We start from the raw sequence: 22,734 nt of genomic DNA on the forward strand, positions 1-22,734 counted from the left end.
GCCACCAAAAGGTGATGAAGAAGAAGCTCGCAGTTCAGAGTTCATGAAGGAAAAAAGCCAAGATTCGGAAAATGGTAAGCCAACTCTAGAAGAGGTGATAGAGGTGACAACAAATCCTAGTGCCATGTCACAACTGGAAGATAAGCAGATAGAGTCGAAGTGTGAAGCTGAAATTCTACAAGAAAATTCCTCTACAAAGAACTCTTCAGTGGTGGTAGGAGAAATCAAGGAGAAAGATAAGCTACAAGAAAATGTGGATGAAGCCTTAGAACCTACAGAAGAAAGGGAAAATACCATCTCGAAGATTGACAACCAAGGACAAGCGATGCAGGATATGAGTGAATATTTTCTAGAAGAGAATCTACAACAACCCATGGAACAATGTGAACCAAAGGCCATGGCGACCATTGCATCCAAAGAAGAGAGTCAACCTCAACATCTTGCTACACAAGCTTCAGAAGATTTACATGAGGAATAGTCACCATTGAATGAACTACAAGAGCTAGAAAAGCGAGAAAAGGTAACTAGTGACAGAGAGCTTTCAAAATCAAGAATCGAGACGTCAAAGTCAACAACTAGCAATGAAGAACAACAAGAAGCTCGAGATATGGGCCTTATACAAGGCTCTAGAGAAGAAGCTAGAAAGCACTTGGAACAGACCTCAACTAGTCAAACGACAAAGAAGTTCGACGTACAACAGAATGACAAAGCTTCGAAGGCACACAGATCAAAGACTAATACAGGAAGCAAAGAGGACATCAGTTACCTGGGAGCCACCAACAAGAAGATTAATTTCTCATTGGAGACACATGAAAAACTAAAGTTCAAATTCACAGCAGAGATAGATTACATTGACACGATGAATGTCATGTCTTATGAGCTGTGGTTACTTCTAGATAAGTCGGAACTGTATGAAATTCAGGTACAGGTTTCCATATCACATGGAATTGAGGTCATAAGTTTAGGTATTGCAGAAGCTACCCTTAAACTATGGTCAAGGGTAATGAAAGACAAATTCCTAGTGGTGGATTCTTCAAAAATGAGTACACATTTAATTTTGTCCAAGCAATGGGCGAAAACATTGGCAGACGAACTTGAATCTTCAATTATGGTCATCACGACTAGCAATCACGAAAGCCATCTAATGACCGCTCGGAAATTATTGGCTCTGCTGACAAAGGAAAAGCTAAAGTCAGCATAGAAGTGTCCTACCAAAAGAAGTCTTCTCTTCAATTCAAGTCTTTAGTCCAACCCATTAAGATTCAAGATAAAGCTTCTACATCAACTACCGATACGTTTCCACATCCAAAGCCGACTCCGAAGAAGGTCTTTCAACCAAAATACCCTACACTGCGAGATCACCATCGACAAAAGTCTTCAAAGATCTACGTTAAAGCTGAAGAAATCAAAGTAAAGGACCCCATATGGATAGAGGATCCTAGACAACAGATGAAAGGTACACACATGGGATGGATAGCCTCCCAATACAGCTTGGCAGAGCAAGGCTATTATGAAGGTCAAAAGAAAATTTGGTTACCAAAACCAAAGATCTCAGCTTATGCAGAGGATATTGGATTCAAAAAGCAACCGCAAAGGCAACAAAGCTCATATTCATCTCGCCAAAGGAGACCAACCACCAAGTCCCGACAAAAGTACACAGGAAATTTCAAATCTAGTTGGCCTTCAAAACAACATAGGACTTCATCAACAAACAATCCCACTAATGGCACTCTTGTACATCTTAAAACGACAGCGCAAACAAGATGGGAAGTGCCATCTATAGTTCTTCAAGCACAAGGCTACTATAACGGAAATTGTAGAATCTGGTTACCAAAGATACCAATTCTAGATTCTTCAATCAAACTAATTTATCATGATGACAATTGCAATCGCAAGGAAGGCACACTCAAGGACAATGTTCAGTCAAGCCAAAGGATATCTGCAAAGATATGATAATTACAAGTTGCAGATACAAATGGGTGCCAAAAGAGCAACACATCCCGAAGAAGATTGCAGTCATCTCCAACTCTCAGGAAATATCAAGCCATGCTACACACAGTGTTACACAGAATGAAGCAAGCCAATCTTCTCAGCCAAAGGATCAACAAAAACAACAAAAGGAAATTTTGACAACTAAGGTCAACCAAATATGGCAATAGCAACCAATATTGCCAGTCTGGTCCTTTACAAATCCTCTCTTTGAGGATGGGAGTTTGGAATTTCAAGACCAATACTTGGTTGAAAGCTCCCAAGAGTAAGTCAAGTCGCCATAAAAAGCATGGCATAAGAGTCAAGAGTCGGGCACCTGCGCCACTAAATGAGCAAAGCATCAGACCCAAGCTTCATGTCCTAATATTTCTGTGGTATATGAGTCTAGATATTTAGACTATAGCTCAAGATGGAAGAGTTGAGCATATTCTAAGATAAAGTCTCTCATGCTGGATAGGTGAGCATAAGAGTCGAATTCTATTATTTTAATTGGTGTAGTGGCGGAGTAGTCCAAATAAAACACTCACGCACATATACATAGTAAGTAGAGTGAAAAAACCTCGAGCATCAAAAGCCCTTCTTGTGAGTAATCGCAGATCTTGAAGTCAAATTTAATTTTGCTTCTCTAGCTACATTCACTCTTGGAAGTACCCATTCAAACTCTTCTCGCACAACATATTGTTTACCATGCATATATATGTGCAAGCATATAGAATGTCCCATCATTGGACGTTTGCATTCGGCACGTTTTTTGCATTCCACCCATGCACTCACCTTACAGGTACCAGCAAGGACAACAACTTGCATCAACTGTGCGACAACAAAGACTCAACACTTGATGAAGTCTACTATTAATATTCACACACATTTCATTCAGTAGACTATATTATTAATGCACCTTACTTCACAGAAATGAAGCCACCCCGGGCCTAAGAACATTACTAATTTCTATTGCACGTATACCATTGGGAACTTTTTCCCACGTGGTTTTTCCCCATTGGAATTCAGGTATAAAGACCCTAATCTTGTGTAAATACATCCCTTATTTTACATTTACTTTCCTCTTACACTCAGCCAAAATTCAATTCACAGTTAAATCTCTAATTCCAAACACCATAAACCACATCCCACCTACCCACCCTTGAACCCAACAGAATAAACACTCACCTCCGACAACAACCGTCCCACTGTGCAGCCAACCAAGAGAGCACAGGGACGTGTGCTAAAATCGGATGGGGGGAGTGTTAACCTACGATGATTAACGGCACTTTACCATAAAGATCTATGCCATATTTACTGCTTTTAGTATGTGACGGTGATGCCAGGATGTGGATGTGATGCTAAAGATACAGATGAAGTAAAGATCATTGGAAGATGCGGAGAAGAGAAGGATCGGATACAACAGAAGGAGTTACGGTCATCAACAACGGCCACTTTTGTGTTATGTCATTTCCCGTCAAAAATCCGCAAGAGCAGATTGTAATTATGTATTGGGATCTGCGGGAGTTCCAACTGGTAATATTGGTGCTAATCATAGAAGCCTAGGCAATGTAGACATCAGATAAGTGAGTCTGGCCATTTGGGCGCCCGACCATTTCTAAAAATCCTAGGAAGTATATATGTCAAATGCACCAATGTGAAGGGGACTTTTTTAAAAAGTCACAACTAAGAGATCTACTTTGAAGAGAGAAAGCGCTTGGCTATGGAGTTGTGAAGAAGGAGATGGCTATGGAGTCAAGTTCTCTACACGCATGCCTTGGCGTATTCGGCGTCGGCAGTAGCTAGACTCTAACCCCTTCTCTCTCACCTACGCATTGATGTAATCCGTGCTTAATTATTACATGATTCATGGCTGATTTCGTGTGTTAATTACTCTCTTTTAATCAAGTTCCCTCTCTTGTTAAGCATGCTCATGCGTGTGTAGATCGGTGTAGTCCGTGTGTGTCCGTGTGCGGCTTGGCTATGCTTGTTTATGCGCATGTATGTGCTTGATTAGTGAAAGGTTAGTGATTGATTAGTGAGCTATGAGCATGATTAAGCTCTTGTGTGTGCGAGATTAGACTGAATGGTAGAGAAGTAGTGTGCTAGCTCGTAGTTCTCCTTGTCATTAGCTCTCTTATTAGTTGGATTTCTCATCCTAATCCTCTACGTGGCACGCACAAGCGTCTGTTGTGTGTTTCCATGCCCTAGCTGGGTCATACTCTTCTCGGTTTGACAAATTATGTTGGTGCAATCCACTATACTATGGCACACCCTAACATGACTTTAAAGATCAAATGTCCAAATTCAGGTTTATAAATTCCATCTTTACCTAATGCTTGCAATAATTTTGATATATTGTGTTAATTTTGACATATTATATGCCACTCACAAAAATATTGAAGAGAAGATGAGGGGAATAAACTGACACTTTGCACTCATGATGAAATCTAAGAGAAAATGCACTAGATAAAATACAAGAAATTTTCACAAACATGACAAACCTAATTAAATAGAGCAAGAAAAGAAACCCTTATATACATTGCAAGAAAGAGAGTAGAGGAAGGATGGAAGTAATGCACATGCAAAGTAATGGAGGGCCCCAATTTCAAGGGAAAAAATCAAACAAAATACATGATAGAATAGTTTAGAAGTTCCTTGCAATGAGAGAGAGAGAGAGAGAGAGAGAGAGAGAGAGAGAGAGAGAGAGAGAGAGAGACAAAAGGGCAGAGATAGAGATAGAGAGAGGCCATTGATACCCTTGATAAGTCCTACTACTTGGGTCTACATCTCTTTGCCTATGTCTATGCCAGCCAAATATGTAATGGAATATGGCTATAACATTGATTGTAGCAGAATCAAAGTAACAATAGTGAACATTTTTGAGAGAGAGATAGATAGAGAGAGAGAGAGAGATAAAAGGGTAGAGATAGAGATAGAGAGTGGCCATTGATACCCTTGATAAATCCTACTACTTGGGTCTACATCTCTTCACCTATGTCTATGCCAACTAAATATGTAATGGAATATGGCTATAACATTGATTGTAGCGGAATTAAAGTAGCAATAGTGAACATTTCGTTAAGATAATTCTTAAAGAGGATAAGGAGAGTACTTGATTAAAGGTAGCAAAATGAGCATTATACTTAGTTAGCTTGGCATGGAGCCAGTCCCCTCACTAAAAGGCTTTGGTATTATAGATTCTCCCATGAAGAGAGAATGAGAAAAAATGAGCCTCCCTCATCGCCTTGGTTCATCCCTCTCACTTCCTACACAAGTTTGCACCTCATTGGCCCTTGCCAAGCTTAGCCAATCATAAGCTTAGGTCATAAATACCAATAGAGGTATAATTTGGACAAGTTTCCTTCTTTTCCCGTTGAGAGAGAGGGCTTGAATAAATATTAAATTATTCTAAATTCTCATTGAACCTCTCTAAAGGTCATAATAATTACCAAGATCACTAACCAACTTAGTAGAAATATAACATTTTTCTAGCTTTGATAGCTCTATAGTTTTATCCTTTTTGGTGGTTACACGAAGTAAAACTAGAGTGGGTAGAAAAATCAATTAAGTTCGTGTCCTTAGAATGTCAAAGCCAAACCTGTTTCTCTCTGAAAGAAAACCTTACCCATTTTGTTACATCTATCATTATATCTTTAACCATGTTAAAAGTCACCTTCCATTATGATGCGGACATAAAGCTTTGCCAAAGAGGAACTACTATTGGATCCATAGTATAAAACGTCTATAGAAACCACAGTACAATCCATGGGATTAGGCTTCATTTTTGGTTGTTGAACTAGAGGAGATGATGATCTTTGTGTATTGTTAATGAAATCGTACATCCCCCTTGGTCTTGCCCTACTCCTTGCATCACGTCTCTCTTTGTGTATTGCTAATGAGGTCGTACATCCCCCTTGGTCTTGCCCTACTCTTTGCATCACCTCTCTCTTTCCCTTCCAAACCTTGCGGTTCCCCTTTTGCTCCTCCCTCCTCCCCTCCAGGGAGAGGGAAGGAAATTAAATTGCAACTCGCCTTATGTAATGGATTCACCATGATGTCCCTACTAGCCATATGCAGCCAAGAGATTTCTTTCTTCATGCTCCTGCTCCATCGCTAATCATGCCAAATCGCTTGATTCAGATCATCAATACTTCTACTCCTACCAGTTGTGGAATGTGTGCTCATCTGCATGTCACTACAATAGCAAGATCTACAACAATAGGGCATGGTTGGACGCAGAGGAGTGGACGGGGATTGCATGAGAGACACAAGATAATCCTGATAGATTTCAGTAGTAGAGAGATGCAGCCAGAGCATGTTTGGAGTCTGTTGGAGCATCACATCTTGGGAGTGGAGGCTACGATACGCTTCGACATGAGTTTGTAAGTATTATACATATGATTTAAATTATTGATATATATATATATTTATTTATTTATTTATTTAAATTTTTTTTTAATTTGAAGTTTTATCTAATGATTAAACCATAATTTTGCAGGAAGTTGCCATGAAGCGCCTTCCGATACGCCAAGAGGAGAAGTATGGGTACAAGCATGGACTTGTGGCCCTTTTGACCCAGTTGCAGGAGGAGGGAGAGGACGTTGATTGGGAGGCATTACCATGAGGGTCTTCTCACTTAGTGATTGTTTGCATATGTACAGTTTTGTAGTGCTTATGTTTATGGTTTACGGTTATGTTTATGGTATGGCACAGATGTTATGGTTAAGGTTTAACAGTCAACTTACGATTATGGTTTTGCTATGGTGATATGAAAATCATCTGATGGTTATGGTTATGGTTATGGTTGTGCAATGATGGTATGGCAATCAGGTGATGGTTATGGTTTTGCTATGATGGTATAGCAATCATGTGATGGTTATGGTTATCGTTATGGTTACGGTTGTGCAATGATGGTATGGATGTTATGGTTATGGTTATGGTATGACAAGCAAGGACGCATTGAGGTAAAAATTTCAAGAGTTTCCAAAAACTCATATTATTTACTTTTTTTTAATATTTTAGGCCAAATTAAGTTTTGACTTGACTCAGAGGCTTAACATAGCTCATGAAAAGGCTGCCCAGGGGAAACGTTAAAAAAAGTGTTCATTTTAGGCTTAAAGTAAATAATCATGATTATTTACTTTCGGCTCAAAAGTGACCAAGGTTGATACCAAAGACTCTATGTATGTGTGCAAACAACTTTTATAAAGGCCTACAAAATTTGGATCACCAAACTGACCAAAAACTGGATAAAATTTGAATTCTGTACTGACTTTTGTAAATTGGAAAAATTTTGTTCAAAACAAGTGAAACTTGACTTATAGTCTTATATTGATGTGATAAACATGTGTACATGCTCACAGTTGACCAAAATGATGCAAAAATTTTCCAGAAGTAAATAATCATGACTATTTAGTTTTGTCCCATTTTTCAACTTTTTTAACCAAACCAGCATACCGCTAGTTTTAGCATGGTATGAAGCCCACAAATCAAATTTGGTAAGGTTTGGATCATTGGATTGAAAATTGTGGCCAAATTTGCATATTTAGTCCACAGACACAAAAATGTTGACCATTTGAATAAAAATTATCCAAACTTGATGAAACTTGCTAGGTAGCTTAAGTTAAGCTTCTTAACATATTTGTGTCAAGATTGCGTCAAAAACGTGCAAAAAAATAGCAAAAGTAAATAATTGCGATTATTTACATCTGCTACTAAATTGGATATATTTTCACATTTGAGTATACGACAAGGTCAGCATATCAAGTAGACCACACAAATCAATTTTGATGAAATTTGGATCACAAAATTGAGACTTAAGCCAGATTCTTGAAAACTGAGTCTGTAGACACGAAACAATTTTGATAACTTGAACAAATTTTGTTCAAACTTAGTGAAACTTGTCCAGAGACCTTAACAAGTTGCATACTTGGCAAATCAAGACAAAAAGTGCAAAAAGCTGAGAAAAGTAAATATTTGCGATTATTTACTACTGATACACAAAGACAGAATTTTTGACTTTTGAACTTGTGTAGTGTTAGACCAACATAATACAAGACCACCGGGCAATTTTGGGTTCAATCGGATCCAAATTGGTACATGTTCACTCAGTTTCCAGGTTGCAGATTAGCCCTTTGGCTTTTTGAAAATGTAGAATCTAAAAGTCTCCAATACTGCACTTAACTCGATTTGAAGTAATATACATAGACCAGTCACAACAGTTAACAAGAAATTTTACAGTCTTTGTGAAAGAATAGCTAACTTGATTAAAACTAATATAGGAATCAGGTTGCAGACAAGGAAGTGACAGCCTGACCAAAGTTGCAATCAAGTCAAGTGGAAAAAGTTGACAACAAGTCAAGCCAACGGTAAGTACTCTATCGAGGGAATAAGATACCATTGGATGATCTTACCGCCTCTCAATACCTTGTCTTCATGTCGGAGAATGGGTTTCTGTGTTGTGACACCCCCTATCCCCCAATCAATAGTGCATTTGGTCGCTATCATCCACGTGTGTCCTAGGTTTATATTACCCTCCATAGTTCCAACACGCATGACCAAAAAGTCTTGAGCTACAACCCCATTGTCATAATTGATAGAAGTGTGCCAGATTCCAAAAACCGAAACTTAATGTGGGAGAATGAACGGGAACAAGTGTTAAGATATAGATATGTGCTTATAGATCTATCTTGACACGGGGCCAATGGTAAAGGGACCAAATGAGAGATGTTCTATCAAAGATCAAGGCTAACCAATGGAGCATAAGACCTTAGGGTTAGCTTCATTAAAGACCTCCAATAATGTGTGTAAAAGTCTTTTGACCTTAGGTAAGCTAGGGCTGAGCTTGAGGCGGGAACCCGGCCCAAGCTCGAGGTGCTTGTCCTGCTTGAGGTTCTTGTCGTGCTTGAGGTGCTTGATTAAGGTGCTTGAGGTACTTGATCTGCTACATGCTTGATTAAGGTGCTTGAGGTGCTTGATCTGCTACATGCTTTAGATGCTTAACTTGCTACATGATTAAGGTACTTAAGGTGCTTTGACAAGCTTGCGTGAGATGCTTGTGGGAACACCCCCTAGTCCAAGTGCTTAGTCATGCTTGATGACTAAGGTGCTTGAGCACCAAAAGTCAAAAGGATCTCTACACAGAGGGGGTCGAGCACTTTTCCTAGGGGCTAGAGAGAGAACACACACTCACACACACAAGGAAGGCCCAAGCTTGAAGAGGCAGCAGGGACACATGTCAGGCCCCTACCCATGTTACCTTCATGAGATGCTCGAATCCTATTGGCTAGGATTCAAAGGGGTCCAATGATAAATTACTTGAATTATCTAATTGTTTTTGCATTTATCAAGTCCTCTCTCTCAAAGGGGAAAGGGGGGCACTTGTCCCAAGACTACACCTATTGCTAGAAATGACCCAAGCTTGTGATTGGCTAGGCTTGGCATGAGCCAATGAGCTTCAATGATGAGCTAGAAGAGGGGGTCGACCTAGCAAGGAGGGGGGTTTCTTAGGGGGTATACTCATCCACACACACTCACAAACACTCTCATGGTGTGCAATGCAAAGTGCAAGAGCTCCCTCTCCTTCTCCAAGCAAGTAGAGGTTGAGAGCCTACACCAACACTCTTGGATATGGAGTGCAAATCCAACCAAGAGCCATGCTTCAATGCTTAAGCTTGCCATCTCCTTCTTCTTCATTACTATGTTATTATGTATGCTAGCAACAAGAGTTATGATAAGTGAGGAACTAATTCTTTCTCCTACGAAATGTTTCTTCTTCCTCTTCCCTACCCTCATTCCCTGCTAGCTCTCTCTACCTTCGAAGGTGTTTGAGGTCTTGGGACTGAGGCTTGGGATAGTTAAAGCTTTCTTCAAGTTTATGTTATGTTTGTGATGCATGAAGATTTCCATCTTCATTGCATCACCTAGGTCACAAGGAACACAAAGACTATATTGTAACAAGTCTCTCTTAATGGGAGAAATCATAATACAAATGTCTATTGGAGGGGGGACCGGCTCCACATAAATCCGGTCCTCAACTGTTGTCATGTTCTGTGAATTCTCTCTCTTGCAAAAGTATTGTTCATGCCAAGTTAACTAAATGTTATGATTATGTTGCTACCTTCAATTATGTTCACCCGCTATGCTCACAAAGTCATTTCTCAAAAGTACTCTCTTTAATTTCCGCTACTCTCAAATTAAATAGGCCAATTCCATTACATTGGTATCAGAGCATTTGGTTTCTCTTTTCTTGCTTAAGAAGAGAGGTCCTTAAGTAGCCTATAAATGGTTGATGTTGTGAATTATATTAGGGTAAGTGGAACTGGGATCTAATATCGGTTTTGTTGAGCCCACTATGTGGGGGATGGTGCACACCTCGGGATCTTTAGACTTAATAATGGTGTCTTTTTAGACTTGCCTACGGCTTTACCATTATTGAGCCATAAGAAGTCCAAAAGGAGCTAGCCCTTGACAACTTTGCTATGTTAGACCTACTCTACTCTCTATAATTAACCACTTCGAGGCGTGGGTGTAGATACTTAAGAGCTGATTTTCAAAGGCTAAGAGGAGTGGCAACTAAGGTTTTGAATTGCCAAAGCATACACTAAGTACATACATAAATTTTGTTAACATGGCTGACAATAATCAAGAGAGTAGAATGAACATTGATAGCTTTGATTTTGCACATGAAGGTGCTAATGATGATGCTCCCATGTTTGTGAATTATCTCGTCACTAGGTTACAACAAGCTATGGGCAACCCTGCTTTGCAATCCGAAGTTACTCAACAACTTCGTGCTTATGAAATTTCCCTTCCTCTCCAAGAGGAGAGAGAGCTTAGGAGGCCTCTTGAAGAGACCCCCAAAAGAAGACTCTCTCCCATTCGAGGGGAGTAATCCAATGAGAAAGAAAGCAATGAAAGTTTAAGTTCCTCTGGAGATGTGCCTCCACGAAGACGGAGGTCTAGACGATCGCCCACTCCTCCCAAGAGGAAAAGATCAACACATAGTCCTTCTCCTCATGATTCTGAAAGGCAAGAGAGGAAACAAAGGAAGAAAAGGGCTAGGAAGAGGTCACCCTCTTCTCCTTCTTCTTCACCTTCCTCCTCTTCTGAAGAAAGTTATGGTTGTTCTCCTAGAGAATACAAGAGGTGAGGACATCGCAAATCATTTCCTGCATGGCGAAGGTCACAAAAGCTAAAGAAGTTCAAAGAGGGAGAAAAGAGTATCTCTTTTGTCACCTATGATGGCACCTTCGGTGCCACCGACAAAGTGTTGGCCTTCATTCAACAATTTGATGCGGCCTTTGGAGATGAGGGCTTCACAGAGTCCTCCAAGCTATGCACTTCCAAAAATCAGCTCGTCAATGGTGGGCTAGCCTTCGTGGAAATGGTGAAGCCCCAAAGACATGGAAAACTCTACGAGTTTCCATCATGAAGCAGTTCCTTGCAAGTGATGCAAAGGACAAAGTTCTTACCGAATGGCGCAACTTGAAGCTTCTCTCTCATTCTATCCACAAGTATGTAGACAAGTTTTGGGATTTACATCTCAAAGCTACTATCTTTCAAAAGATAGACTTTGTTGAGAAAAGGCAGTAATTCTATGCGGGATTACCTGAAGAGATGGCTGAATACATCAACTCTCAGCGGCTTGGTACTATTAGCGAAGTAATCCATCACACCATGGTTGCTTCACGCATCAATTTCCATCAAGGGGCTAGACGTAATGTCAAGTCCATGGAAAACAAAGATAAAAATGATGCAAAGGGAAAATCCAATGCTCAAAATAATTCCCAAGGCACTTCCAACAACAACAATCGGTCCAAGGAGAAGGGAGTTTACAAAGGTAAAAACAAACTCTCTCCTGAAGAGCTTGAAGCTTTTCGCAAGGACCATAAGTGTTTCAAGTGTGGGGAGCAAGGACATGGCTATCGTTCTTGCCCCAAGAAGAATACTTGCAATGAGACTCCTAGGGCTTCCACCATCGAATCTCCAAAAGAGGATCATCACTTTCCTATGCTTGGGGAAGGGTAAGAGAGTATGATTCCTTCATCTTGTTTGACCCTGGCTCTACTCTCAACTTCATATCAATGGAGTTGGCCACCAAGTTGGGCATTCAAGCTTTTGAGATGGGAGATATAGTAGTGGCTGATGCAGCTTTCAAGGGACAACAAGCCTCCGTTACTCCTGTAAGGTCTCTGACCCGATCACAAGAGCACCCTTGTACCACGAAATGAATACAATGGAATAAGTTACTATTTTTAGCAGTTTTCCAGATTCTGTCAGTGCCATGATGTTTAGAATGTTATAAAGCTTCAAAATGTGAATTAAAATAATTTTTGTGAAAAATTTCCAAAAATAGTAAGTTTTTGGTCACCCTACCCGTCCAGTCTCGACCGGCTCGAAAATCTGCACCCGTACCCCGAATTTGAAAAAAATGCATTTTCGGACCCCGGGGGCTGCTAAATATGGCAGGTACTCAGGCCAGTACGCCTTATTTAGAGCTTTGTATGGCAATTTACGGCGTCAAAATCCGATTCGTATGACCCGTTTTAGCCTAAAACCAATTTTTCATAAAATTGTCCGGGAGGTACCGGGGGCCCGGGACTGTGTGGGAACAGGTCCCAGGCCACTCCAGATCAGCTTTAGCAGCTAGGGGGCGCCCTCTTGCTTTGTGGGAGTCTTGGGAAAGCTGCCAAGCCTGCAACTCAGTCTGAGAACCAGTTAACCAAGCCAACCTGACACTTGGTGGGCAGAGAACTGGACTTGCCATGCTTAACTGGAGAAGCTCCCAGATGCATTTAGCAACCCATATCGATTTTCAGCCTGTAGGAGCCTATTTAAAGACCTGCATACACACACACACACACACACTTATGATCACACATACACACAGTGCATACACACACACCCACACACATTGGGGAGGTGCTGCCGAATCACACACCTATTGAAGAGGAAGCTAGGAGGGAGGTGCTGCCGAATTTTCATCTCAAGAACCTCGATTAGATCAGAAAATCGAGAAGATTACCAGCTCTTAATCACGGTAATAACAGTTTAATTAATGCCATCTGTGAATCTTTTTCTCTACCATCTAAATTCCTTGTCTATTATGCCTATTCCTAGTCGAAAATCTCTATGACTACTCTCTAAATTCTCCTTATTCGTACTTTATTATGTAATCATCATTCCATAGCTGAATTATCAGCCATTCTTCATTCTCGATTAATGATTAGAGCATAATTATCAGAATCTTCTCTCTCTAGATAGTATAGTAATTAATCGTTAAGCTAGTATTTGTGCAGATTGAAGAGAATCACTATTGTAATCACTCATTAACATTGCAGCTTAATTGAATTCATTTTTCTTATGCATTAAGACGTAATTAAGGAGAAATTAATCCGTCATTAAGTCCCTAAGAATTGGTTTTTCCTCACACATATGCATAGGGTAAATCTGCATCATCTAATTGCTAGGAAATAGTTTAATCATACTTAATCCAATTCTCTGGTAATTCTGAAATCTTAATTATTCTTGATCATGCAAGCCGAATAATTATCTTAGAGCCGGTTCCCATAGGATTATGTGCCATCCTTAATGATTGCTTATGAAAGAAATCTAGACTCTCATATAGGAGGGATTAATTAATGTCACTAATCTACCCATTGGACTGTTCTGATGCTTGTGAACCTAGATCTTTCTCCAAGCTAATCATTTAAAGTAGTGAGAAATGGCCCCGGTTAAGAGGACGCGCTTCGGTGGTGCCCATGATCGCGAAGCAGGAACGAGCAATGTCAACGGAAAGGGAAAGGCTCCCATGGACGAGCAAATACCGGCCATCTCACGGGCCATCGATGAAGAAGTGGAAGAGGTAGATCATATTTTTATTCAAGTTGTTTAAATTAACATTGCATACGCTAGTTAGGAATGCTCATATCCCCAAACATGTTGGAGAAATCCGACGGAAACCTCGGCATTGAAATCATTGTACATTAAGTTCTAAAGTAGGAAGGTAATGTCTGATGGGTATGCTGTTTGCAAGAGGAAAGAATGTTTGCTAGGGAAAATTTAGTTCGACATGTTCATTTTATTTCCAATGTTGAATCAGTCCTGACCCCCCTACTGATCACAGGGGGCAGAGTTCCTCGTTAGGACTCTTGAATCCACGACATGCTTTCTATGCAGTGGATACCCACGACTTGCTTTCTATGCGGTGGGAACCCACGTCTTGCTTTCTATGCGGTGGGAGTGTCCATGACGTGCTTTCTATGCGGTGGACATACCTAGTTGTATGGGCAGCTAGGCGACAACGGGAGGAGTGAACTCTCGCTGGAAGGGGGATGTTGTACCTCCAGAACATTGGAATTTTTATGAATAAGTTTGAGTAAAATTTTTACTAGAATTCTGTCTTGGTGTTGTTTGCAATACTGGTTGAAGGGCTGTTTTAACGAACCATGTGATTCGGAATTAAACAAGGAATATTTATGTTGAACAACCTTTGTGGTAGTAATTAGGTCACACGATGAAGTGTGAGTGTGGGGGTGGAAAGTGGGGGCTTGGCTCAGGTTGCCAATGCCTACGAGATGGGTGGTCCCGATTGGTCGGGAACTCTCCGTCCCCATAGTGCTTACTCGATATTAGTAATGCTCATTGCCCCTAGAGCGGGGAATTCTCGAGAGTACGTGCCTCTGAAACATGGGGAAAAAGGCACTCGGGGTTTCTCTCCTCTTGGAAGGTGGGTCTTAGGATCGCTAGATAGTTAAGTACGCTTCCCCTGCGAGGTGGAGCTAGATCTCGTTGCTAGTAGGCTCGAACTCGACTCACTTTGTGATGAGAGATCGTCCGCTAGCTGAACCCTGAACCATTTTGTTTGCTTCCGCTATAGATCTAGTGGCCACCAGGTTTACCATCAGATCCGTTGTTTGATACGACGGGGTGGGGACCTCACAACTCCCTTGATTGGGAAGTTGAGGCTTCATGTCCAAATCTATGTTGACAAGGAAGACTTCTTCATCTCTCCTCTCCAACATGAGGATGTTATCCTAGGGGCACGACGCATGGCTGCCAACATGAAGTTCCCTGAAAGGAGAATATACTTCACCTACAGGGGAAAGAACATGTATATAGATGCTAGTGAGCATGGTCGCACTATTCCACTTGTAAATCCTCTTGCTTTTGATAAGTCAATGAAGAGCTCAGTTTCTGCGTACATGATTTTTGTCAAAGAGTCTCTAAAAGATACTAATGTTTCATCAAATGTAAATGGTAGGAATCAAGAAGAGTTAGACTTGTCTAATTTTCTAAAAGGATTCCAAGATGTGTTCATCAATGATATCCCTATGGAATTACCTCCAAAACGAGGGGATGATGACCATCGTATTGAGCTCCTTCCTGGAAGCTCACCACCTAACAAGCCTCCTTATCGAGTCTCACAAGCTCAACAAGAGGAGATCATGAGGCAAGTACAAGAGCTGGTAGACAAAGGGATGGTGAGGCCTAGTTCCTCTCCCTTTTGTTCTCCAGTCCTTTTAGTGCAAAAGAAAGATGGTACATACCGTATGTGTGTGGACTATCGAGCACTAAACCATATCACTATCAAAAACAAATTTCCCGTGCCTCGGGTAGAAGATCTGTTTGATAAGCTACAAGGCTCGACCTACTTCAGTAGGATTGACCTTAAGAGTGGCTATCATCAAATAAGGATAGTGGATGAAGATATCCTAAAGACCACGTTTGGCACAACGTTTGGTCTTTATGAATATCTAGTCATGCCTTTTGGCTTGACTAATGCACCAGCTACGTTCAATCATTTGATGGAGAAAATTTTTAGACCATACCGAAAATGCACTGGAGTGTTCTTTGATGATATCATCATCTACTCCAAGTCTTTGGAGAAACATAAGCAACATCTCCAAGTGATTTTTAAAGCATTGAGGGGGAACAAGCTTTTTCTCAACCAAAAGAAAAGAGAATTCTTCCTTCAAGAGATTCAATACTTAGGTCATATTATCTCTAAAGATGGTATCCAAATGGATCCATCAAAGTTAGAGGTAATAAAAGCATGGCCTAACCCAAGAAATCTACATGAGCTAAGAAGCTTTGTTGGTATGTGCGCATACTATAGGCGCTTCATAGCAAAATTCTCTCAAGTAGCAGGACCACTACACGACTTAACTAAGAAGAACGTTAAGTTTCTGTGGACTACTAAGGAGCAAAATGATTTTGAAAAGCTCAAAGAGAAGCTTACTTCCCAACCAGTCCTCCTGCTTCCGGATCTCTCAAAGCCATTTGAGGTCCAATGTGATGCTTGTGGTGATTGCCTTGGAGCAGTTTTGCTTCAAGAAGGGCATGCCATAGCATATGAGAGCCGAAGGCTCAATATTGATGAGCGAGTCTTGGGAATTTATGAGAAAGAGATTTTAGCTATTCTACATGCCCTAGACACATGGAAGCACTACCTATTGGGGACTCCATTTATCCTATGAACCGACCACCAAACTCTCAAGTATTTCATGACGCAAACCAAGCTTTTTGACAAACAAATGAGGTGGGCAAATTTTCTTTCGCAATTTAATTTCCATATTGCTCATATAGCTGGTAAGCACAATCAAGTGGCCGATGCACTTTCACGACGACCCAAAGTTAATGCGGTGTCTATAGCTACTCACAATGATCTATCCTCTATGATAGATGAGTATTCTACTGACCCTGACTTTAGAGACATAATGTCATCCCTTGCTTTGGGGAAGAAAGAGGAACCATTCACCTTGCAGGATGGTTATCTTCTCCATGACAATAGGCTATGTGTTACCCATTCCCTTCGTGAGAAAGTTATGTATGAATCCCATGCTCCTCCATATGTGGGGCATAGAGGTATTCAACCTACTCTCCGAGGAGTAGAGACGTACTTCTATTGGCCTACCATGAAAGTGGACATATAAGAGTATGTTTCAAAATGTGTAATATGCCAAAAGACCAAGTATGATAGAGGGAAGCAACCTAGATTACTCCAGCCATTGCCTATTCAAAATTCACCATGGGAGAGTATATCCATGTATTTCATCTTTGGATTACCCAAGTCTATCCATGGGAATACAGGAATATGGACAATAGTTGACAGGTTTAGCAAGCAAGCACATTTTATTCCTGTCAAAAAGACTATTAAGGCACATCAAATGGCAACTCTCTTAATATCTCAGATTTTCAAGCACCATGGATTACCCACATCCATCGTGTCAGATAGAGATCCTAGAATGACCAGTAATTTCTGGAAAGGTCTCTTTGAAAACCTAGGAACAAGATTAAATTTCTCTTCGGCCCATCACCCACAAATGGATGGCCAAAGTGAGATAGCCAATCTTACGATACTCGATCTACTCAAGACTTATGTTACTGAAGTAGATCAACGCTCACAATGGGAAAAGTACTTATCTCTTGTAGAGTATGCCTACAATAATACTGTACATACTTCTACGGGAAAAGCACCTTTTGAGGTCATTGAGGGAAGACCTAAAACTCCTTTGCTACTCAAAGTACATGGGAAGATCTTCGCCGCCGATGAGTATAGCAGTGACCTACAAGAATCTTTTCAAAAAATTAGGGTGGCTATATCCATCTCTCAACAAAGGCAAAAGGCTGTTGCTGATAAGCACAGAAGAGCCTTAATGTTCAAAGAAAATGATTGGGTTTTACTCAAGTTTCCTAAGGCTCGATTAAGGCAAATGACGGGCAAAAATCCTACGGGCCATCAAAAGTATTATGCTAAATTATCAAAAAGATACTATGGTCCTTTACAAATCTTGAAGCCTATCAATGAGACGGCTTATCAACTCAAGTTACCCAACCATTGTCTCATACACAATGCCTTTCATGTAAGCCTACTTAAGCCCTACAAAGGAGATCCACCAACTGAACCAATTATTGAAGACCCTCCAGAAGTTGAAGACCAAGACGAGGTGCTACAACCCGAAGCTGTCCTTCGGCATGAAGACAAGGTACTACAACATGGTAAGATTATCCGACGGTATCTTGTTAAGTTCAAAAATTATCCTTTTGAAGATGCTAGATGGATGCAAGGAGTACAGCTTAAGGATAGTATGAACCTTGTCAATGCTTACAATGCTACATTAGAGTAAGAAAATGTACAAATTTCTTTTAAATGACTCATATTTTGTCTTATAAGACTGGTCCTCTTTTTAATTGTGCACAAATTTAACTAGTATGCATGCTTAGAATCATGTTTGTGATGACGACGTCTCTCAAACACCAAGTAGAATTTGTCACTCTTCTTTGGGAGAATGAAATGGACTAAGAGCAGACATGCTTGCGGCAGCTATGTCTCCCAAGCACCAAATGGATTAGTCATCCATCTTGGAAAGATGTCGTAGGGTAAAAATGGATCCTCTACCTGCTAAGTAAAATTGACTAATGACTAAGGCTTTATCTCTTCTACCTCATAGTCGAGGACAACTATGACTTCAAGAGAGAGGTAATGTCATAAAATCTAATATCTAACCAACCCAAATGATTTTATCATATTAAATTGATCACTTAATGTGGGAGAATGATCGGGAGCAAGTGTTAAGATATAGATATGTGCTTATAGATCTATCTCGACACGAGGCAAATGGTAAAGGGGCCAAATGAGAGATGGTCTATCAAAGAGCAAGGCTAACCAATGGAGCATAAGACATTAGGGTTAGCCTCATTAAAGACCTCCAATAATGTGTGTAAAAGTACTTTGACCTTAGGTAAGCTAGGGCTCTGAGCTTGAGGTAGGAACCCGGCCCAAGCTCCAGGTGCTTGTCCTGCTTGAGGTGCTTGATCTGCTACATGCTTTAGATGCTTAACTTGCTACATGATTAAGGTACTTGAGGTGCTTTGACAAGCTTGCCTGAGATGCTTGTGGGAACACCCCCTAGTCCAAGTGCTTAGTCATGCTTGATGACTAAGGTGCTTGAGCACCAAAAGTCAAAAGGATCTCTACACAGAGGGGGGCGAGCCCTTTTCCTAGGGGCTAGAGAGAGAACACACACTCACACACACAAGGAAGGCCCAAGCTTGAAGAGGCAGCAGGGACACATGTCAGGCCCCTACCCATGTTACCTTCATGAGATGCTCGAATCCTATTGGCTAGGATTCAAAGGGTTCCAATGATAAATTACTTGAATTATCTAATTTTTTTTGCACTCATCAAGTCCTCTCTCTCAAAGGGGAAAGGGGGGCACTTGTCCCAAGACTACACCTATTGCTAGAAATGACCCAAGCTTGTGATTGGCTAGGCTTGGCATGAGCCAATGAGCTTCAATAATGAGCTAGAAGAGGGGGTCGACCTAGCAAGGAGGGGGGCTACTTAGGGGGTATACTCACCCACACACACTCACAAACACTCTCATGGTGTGCTATGCAAAGTGCAAGAGCTCCCTCTCCTTCTCCAAGCAAGTAGAGGTTGAGAGCCTACACCAACACTCTTGGCTATGGAGTGCAAATCCAACCAAGAGCCATGCTTCAATGCTTAAGCTTGCCATCTCCTTCTTCTTCATTACTATGTTATTATGTATGCTAGCAACAAGAGTTATGATAAGTGAGGAACTAATTCTTTCTCCTACGAAATGTTTCTTCTTCCTCTTCCCTACCCTCATTCCCTGCTAGCTCTCTCCACCTTCGAAGGTGTTTGAGGTCTTGGGACTGAGGCTTGGGATAGTTAAAGCTTTCTTCAAGTTTATGTTATGTTTGTGATGCATGAAGCTTTCCATCTTCATTGCATCACCTAGGTCACAAGGAACACAAAGACTGTATTGTAACAAGTCTCTCTTAATGGGAGAAATCATAATACAAATGCCCATTGGAGGGGGGACCGGCTACACATAAATCCGGTCCTCAATTGTTGTCATGTTCTCTAAATTCTCTCTCTTGCAAAAGTATTGTTCATGCCAAGTTAACTAATTGTTATGATTATGTTGCTACCTTCTATTATGTTCACCCGCTATGCTCACAAAGTCATTTCTCAAAAGTACTCTCTTTAATTTCCGCTACTCTCAAATTAAATAGGCCAATTCCATTACACACTTGAAGGTGGCTCAAGTTTTTTTTTGAAAAGCTCACGGTGGCCATAAAAGTTTAGAGCTTAAGAAATTATTCATATTTACGCCTCCAAACTTTTACCAATTTACTTCAAAACGATCCTGAAATCTGACTAAGATTTTACAATTAATACATTTAACACTGATTTTAATTGAACCGTGGTCTCGAATAGACCCAAAATAGAAAGGCATGTTAGAAAGGCATGTGTGTGTGTGTGTGTGTGTGAGAGAGAGAGAGAGAGAGAAAGAGAGAGAGAGAGAGAGTTCTCAAAGAGAGTGTCATAATATTTCTTTTTTATCGAAATAATTTTAAAGTAAATCTATACATATGTAATGGAGCTTAAATTTTTCAAGCAAGGAGAGGCCTCCCACATGTCATCCACTATAACTTGCACAACCATCCACATTTGGAACCCCATGAAATAACTACAGCTTGATGACCTCGGCGCTTGAAGGTATCATATCAATCTCGACCTGCAACAAATACTTGTATGTGTGTTCATGGCCATGTTGTGTGTGTGTGTGTGTGTGTGTGTGTGAGAGAGAGAGAGAGAGAGAGAGAGAGAGAGAGAGAGAGAGAGAGAGAGAGAGAGAGAGAGAGAGAGAAGCAACACAATTGGCCATTGGTTGTGTGTGAGACTCGAATCTCAACCTACAATGCGATCGTGAGAGAGTCCGATCTAGCTGAGCGAGCCTGTGTGCATACCCAAGGTTGTGTGTGTGTGTGTGTGTGTGTGTGTGTGTGAGAGAGAGAGAGAGAGAGAGAGAGATAGAGAGAGAGAGAGTAGTTGGTCCCATAGCTAATCACAAACAAAGGTGAGTGAGCCCTAGTTGACGAATCCAAGAGAAAATCTAGGATGGGTGCCGAGCAATTGCAAGTTAAAGGTTGAGTAAAGTGTTGATTTTGTTTAAAGGTTTTTGTGTTAAATTTCTTTGAACTTTGTAGACGTTCTCAATGTCAAATTAGAATTTAAAGGTAAACTTCAAAATTTGTAGGTGGGATTACACCAAACATAGAATTTTTTGAGCACTTGGATACATAGTGCTTTGCTATAAACTTCATGGGTTTTCTCACCTTCAAATCTAGAATTTAAAATTTGTAGGCGGGATTACACTAGACCTAGCGTTTTTCCTAGCACCGACACTCCGATATATAGTGCTCTTTTCCAAAAACTTGGAAAACCTACATATGAGAAAAGTATATTTGAAGGTCTATACGTAATTTTCCTAAAATTTGCTCTAAAATTTAGAGATTTGCCTTTAAATTTTGAAGGTTTTTACAAAATTTGGAGGTTGCCATCAAGGGCTCTTGGAGAATCCCACAAAAAAATTGAAATTTGAAAAACCTACGTATGATAAACTTTTAGAGACAAATTTACTAGAATTGAAGGATTTTATATTTGAGTTTCTTAGTTTGTGTGTATGATGATGATTGTATGCCTCCCCTTCAATCTGTAGTTCATCCTGCTAATTTCTATGAACTTTGTAGGTTTTTTCGCCTTCAAATCTAGAATTTAGAGATTAACATCAAAATTTGTGGATGGGATTACACTAGATTTTAGTTTTTTTTTCAAGCACTTGGATATATAGTTCTTTTTTTCAAATACTTGGAAAACCTCCATATGAGAAATTTTGGAGGAAAATGTACTATACTTGAAGATTTTTCTAAAATTTTCCTCTAAAAATTTGGAGAGTTGCATCTAAAATTTGAAGATTTTTACTAAATTTTAGAGGCAAATATACTATATTTGAAGGTTTTCAAGTTTGATTTTCTCAATTTTCATGTATGATGATGATTGAATGCCTCCTCTCGGATTTGTAATTCATCCAACTCCTCAAGCTCTCTACCTTGTGGATCTCTCTAGAGTGTGTTTTGTTGGTGTTAATCTTCAGGCTTTTGTTAGCGGGTCACCGCCAAACGTCTGCAACATAGCTTTTTTGTACTAACATAATGTCGATATACAAGGAAGCGACTCGAAATGGGACACAGAGACTTGATGAGAGTGTCAATCTCACCAAAGTGAACTCAGAGGGCTACTCATACTACGACAAAAGAAAATCAACCTCTTCCTAGTCAGAGAATCAGTCTGCGTCCAATTTCATCGCTCTAGGTCATCACGTCTTTTTGGCATCCAAACGAATCCGAAATGCAATGAAACTTAAGGAGAGGTATTAAAATGCTTAGGGAAACAATTCCACCAAGTTTTGCAACTATCTGGGAAGGTACATAAATCACGATCCATCACAAAAAATGTGCAAAAAGCTAAAACAGAACTATACGGAAAGGTCTCCCTTAAGCATAGAAACACTTATCCAAAGTCAAAACATCAAATTTAAGATCTCAAATCAATGCATTTAGCTCACAAACAATGCGTTGCAAACCACAACAGAATTGAGAATGATTACACTTAAATTTTAGAGCAAGAGACAAGAAACACAATGTGCTATCTGGAAATGAATTTTGATTACCAGTCCAGGAGAAAAATGGATTACAAATTGTAGCACAGCAAGAGGCTTCTCACAGTGCACGTTCAAACTCCTCCAAGCTAATGATTCTTTGTTTTCTCAAAACCAAGGGTTTTGACTTAAGAGCGAAGGGGACTTTCCCATGGCCTTTCGGCCACTTACAAGGAGTGTAGACTCAGAGAGGCTAATAGGGCATGACAAAATATATTACAATTACGAA

General features: G+C 40.3%; 1 pseudogene; it reads left to right on the forward strand.

Annotated features, from left to right (window-relative positions):
- The first annotated feature begins 607 nt into the window (after nt 1–607).
- Nucleotides 608–22,734, forward strand: part of LOC147418809 (uncharacterized) — a 36,471-nt pseudogene continuing 14,344 nt past the window's right edge.

Source organism: Adiantum capillus-veneris, chromosome 29, assembly GCF_014529385.1.
Source record: "Adiantum capillus-veneris isolate H3 chromosome 29, ASM1452938v2, whole genome shotgun sequence".
NCBI classification, from domain to species: domain Eukaryota; kingdom Viridiplantae; phylum Streptophyta; class Polypodiopsida; order Polypodiales; family Pteridaceae; genus Adiantum; species Adiantum capillus-veneris.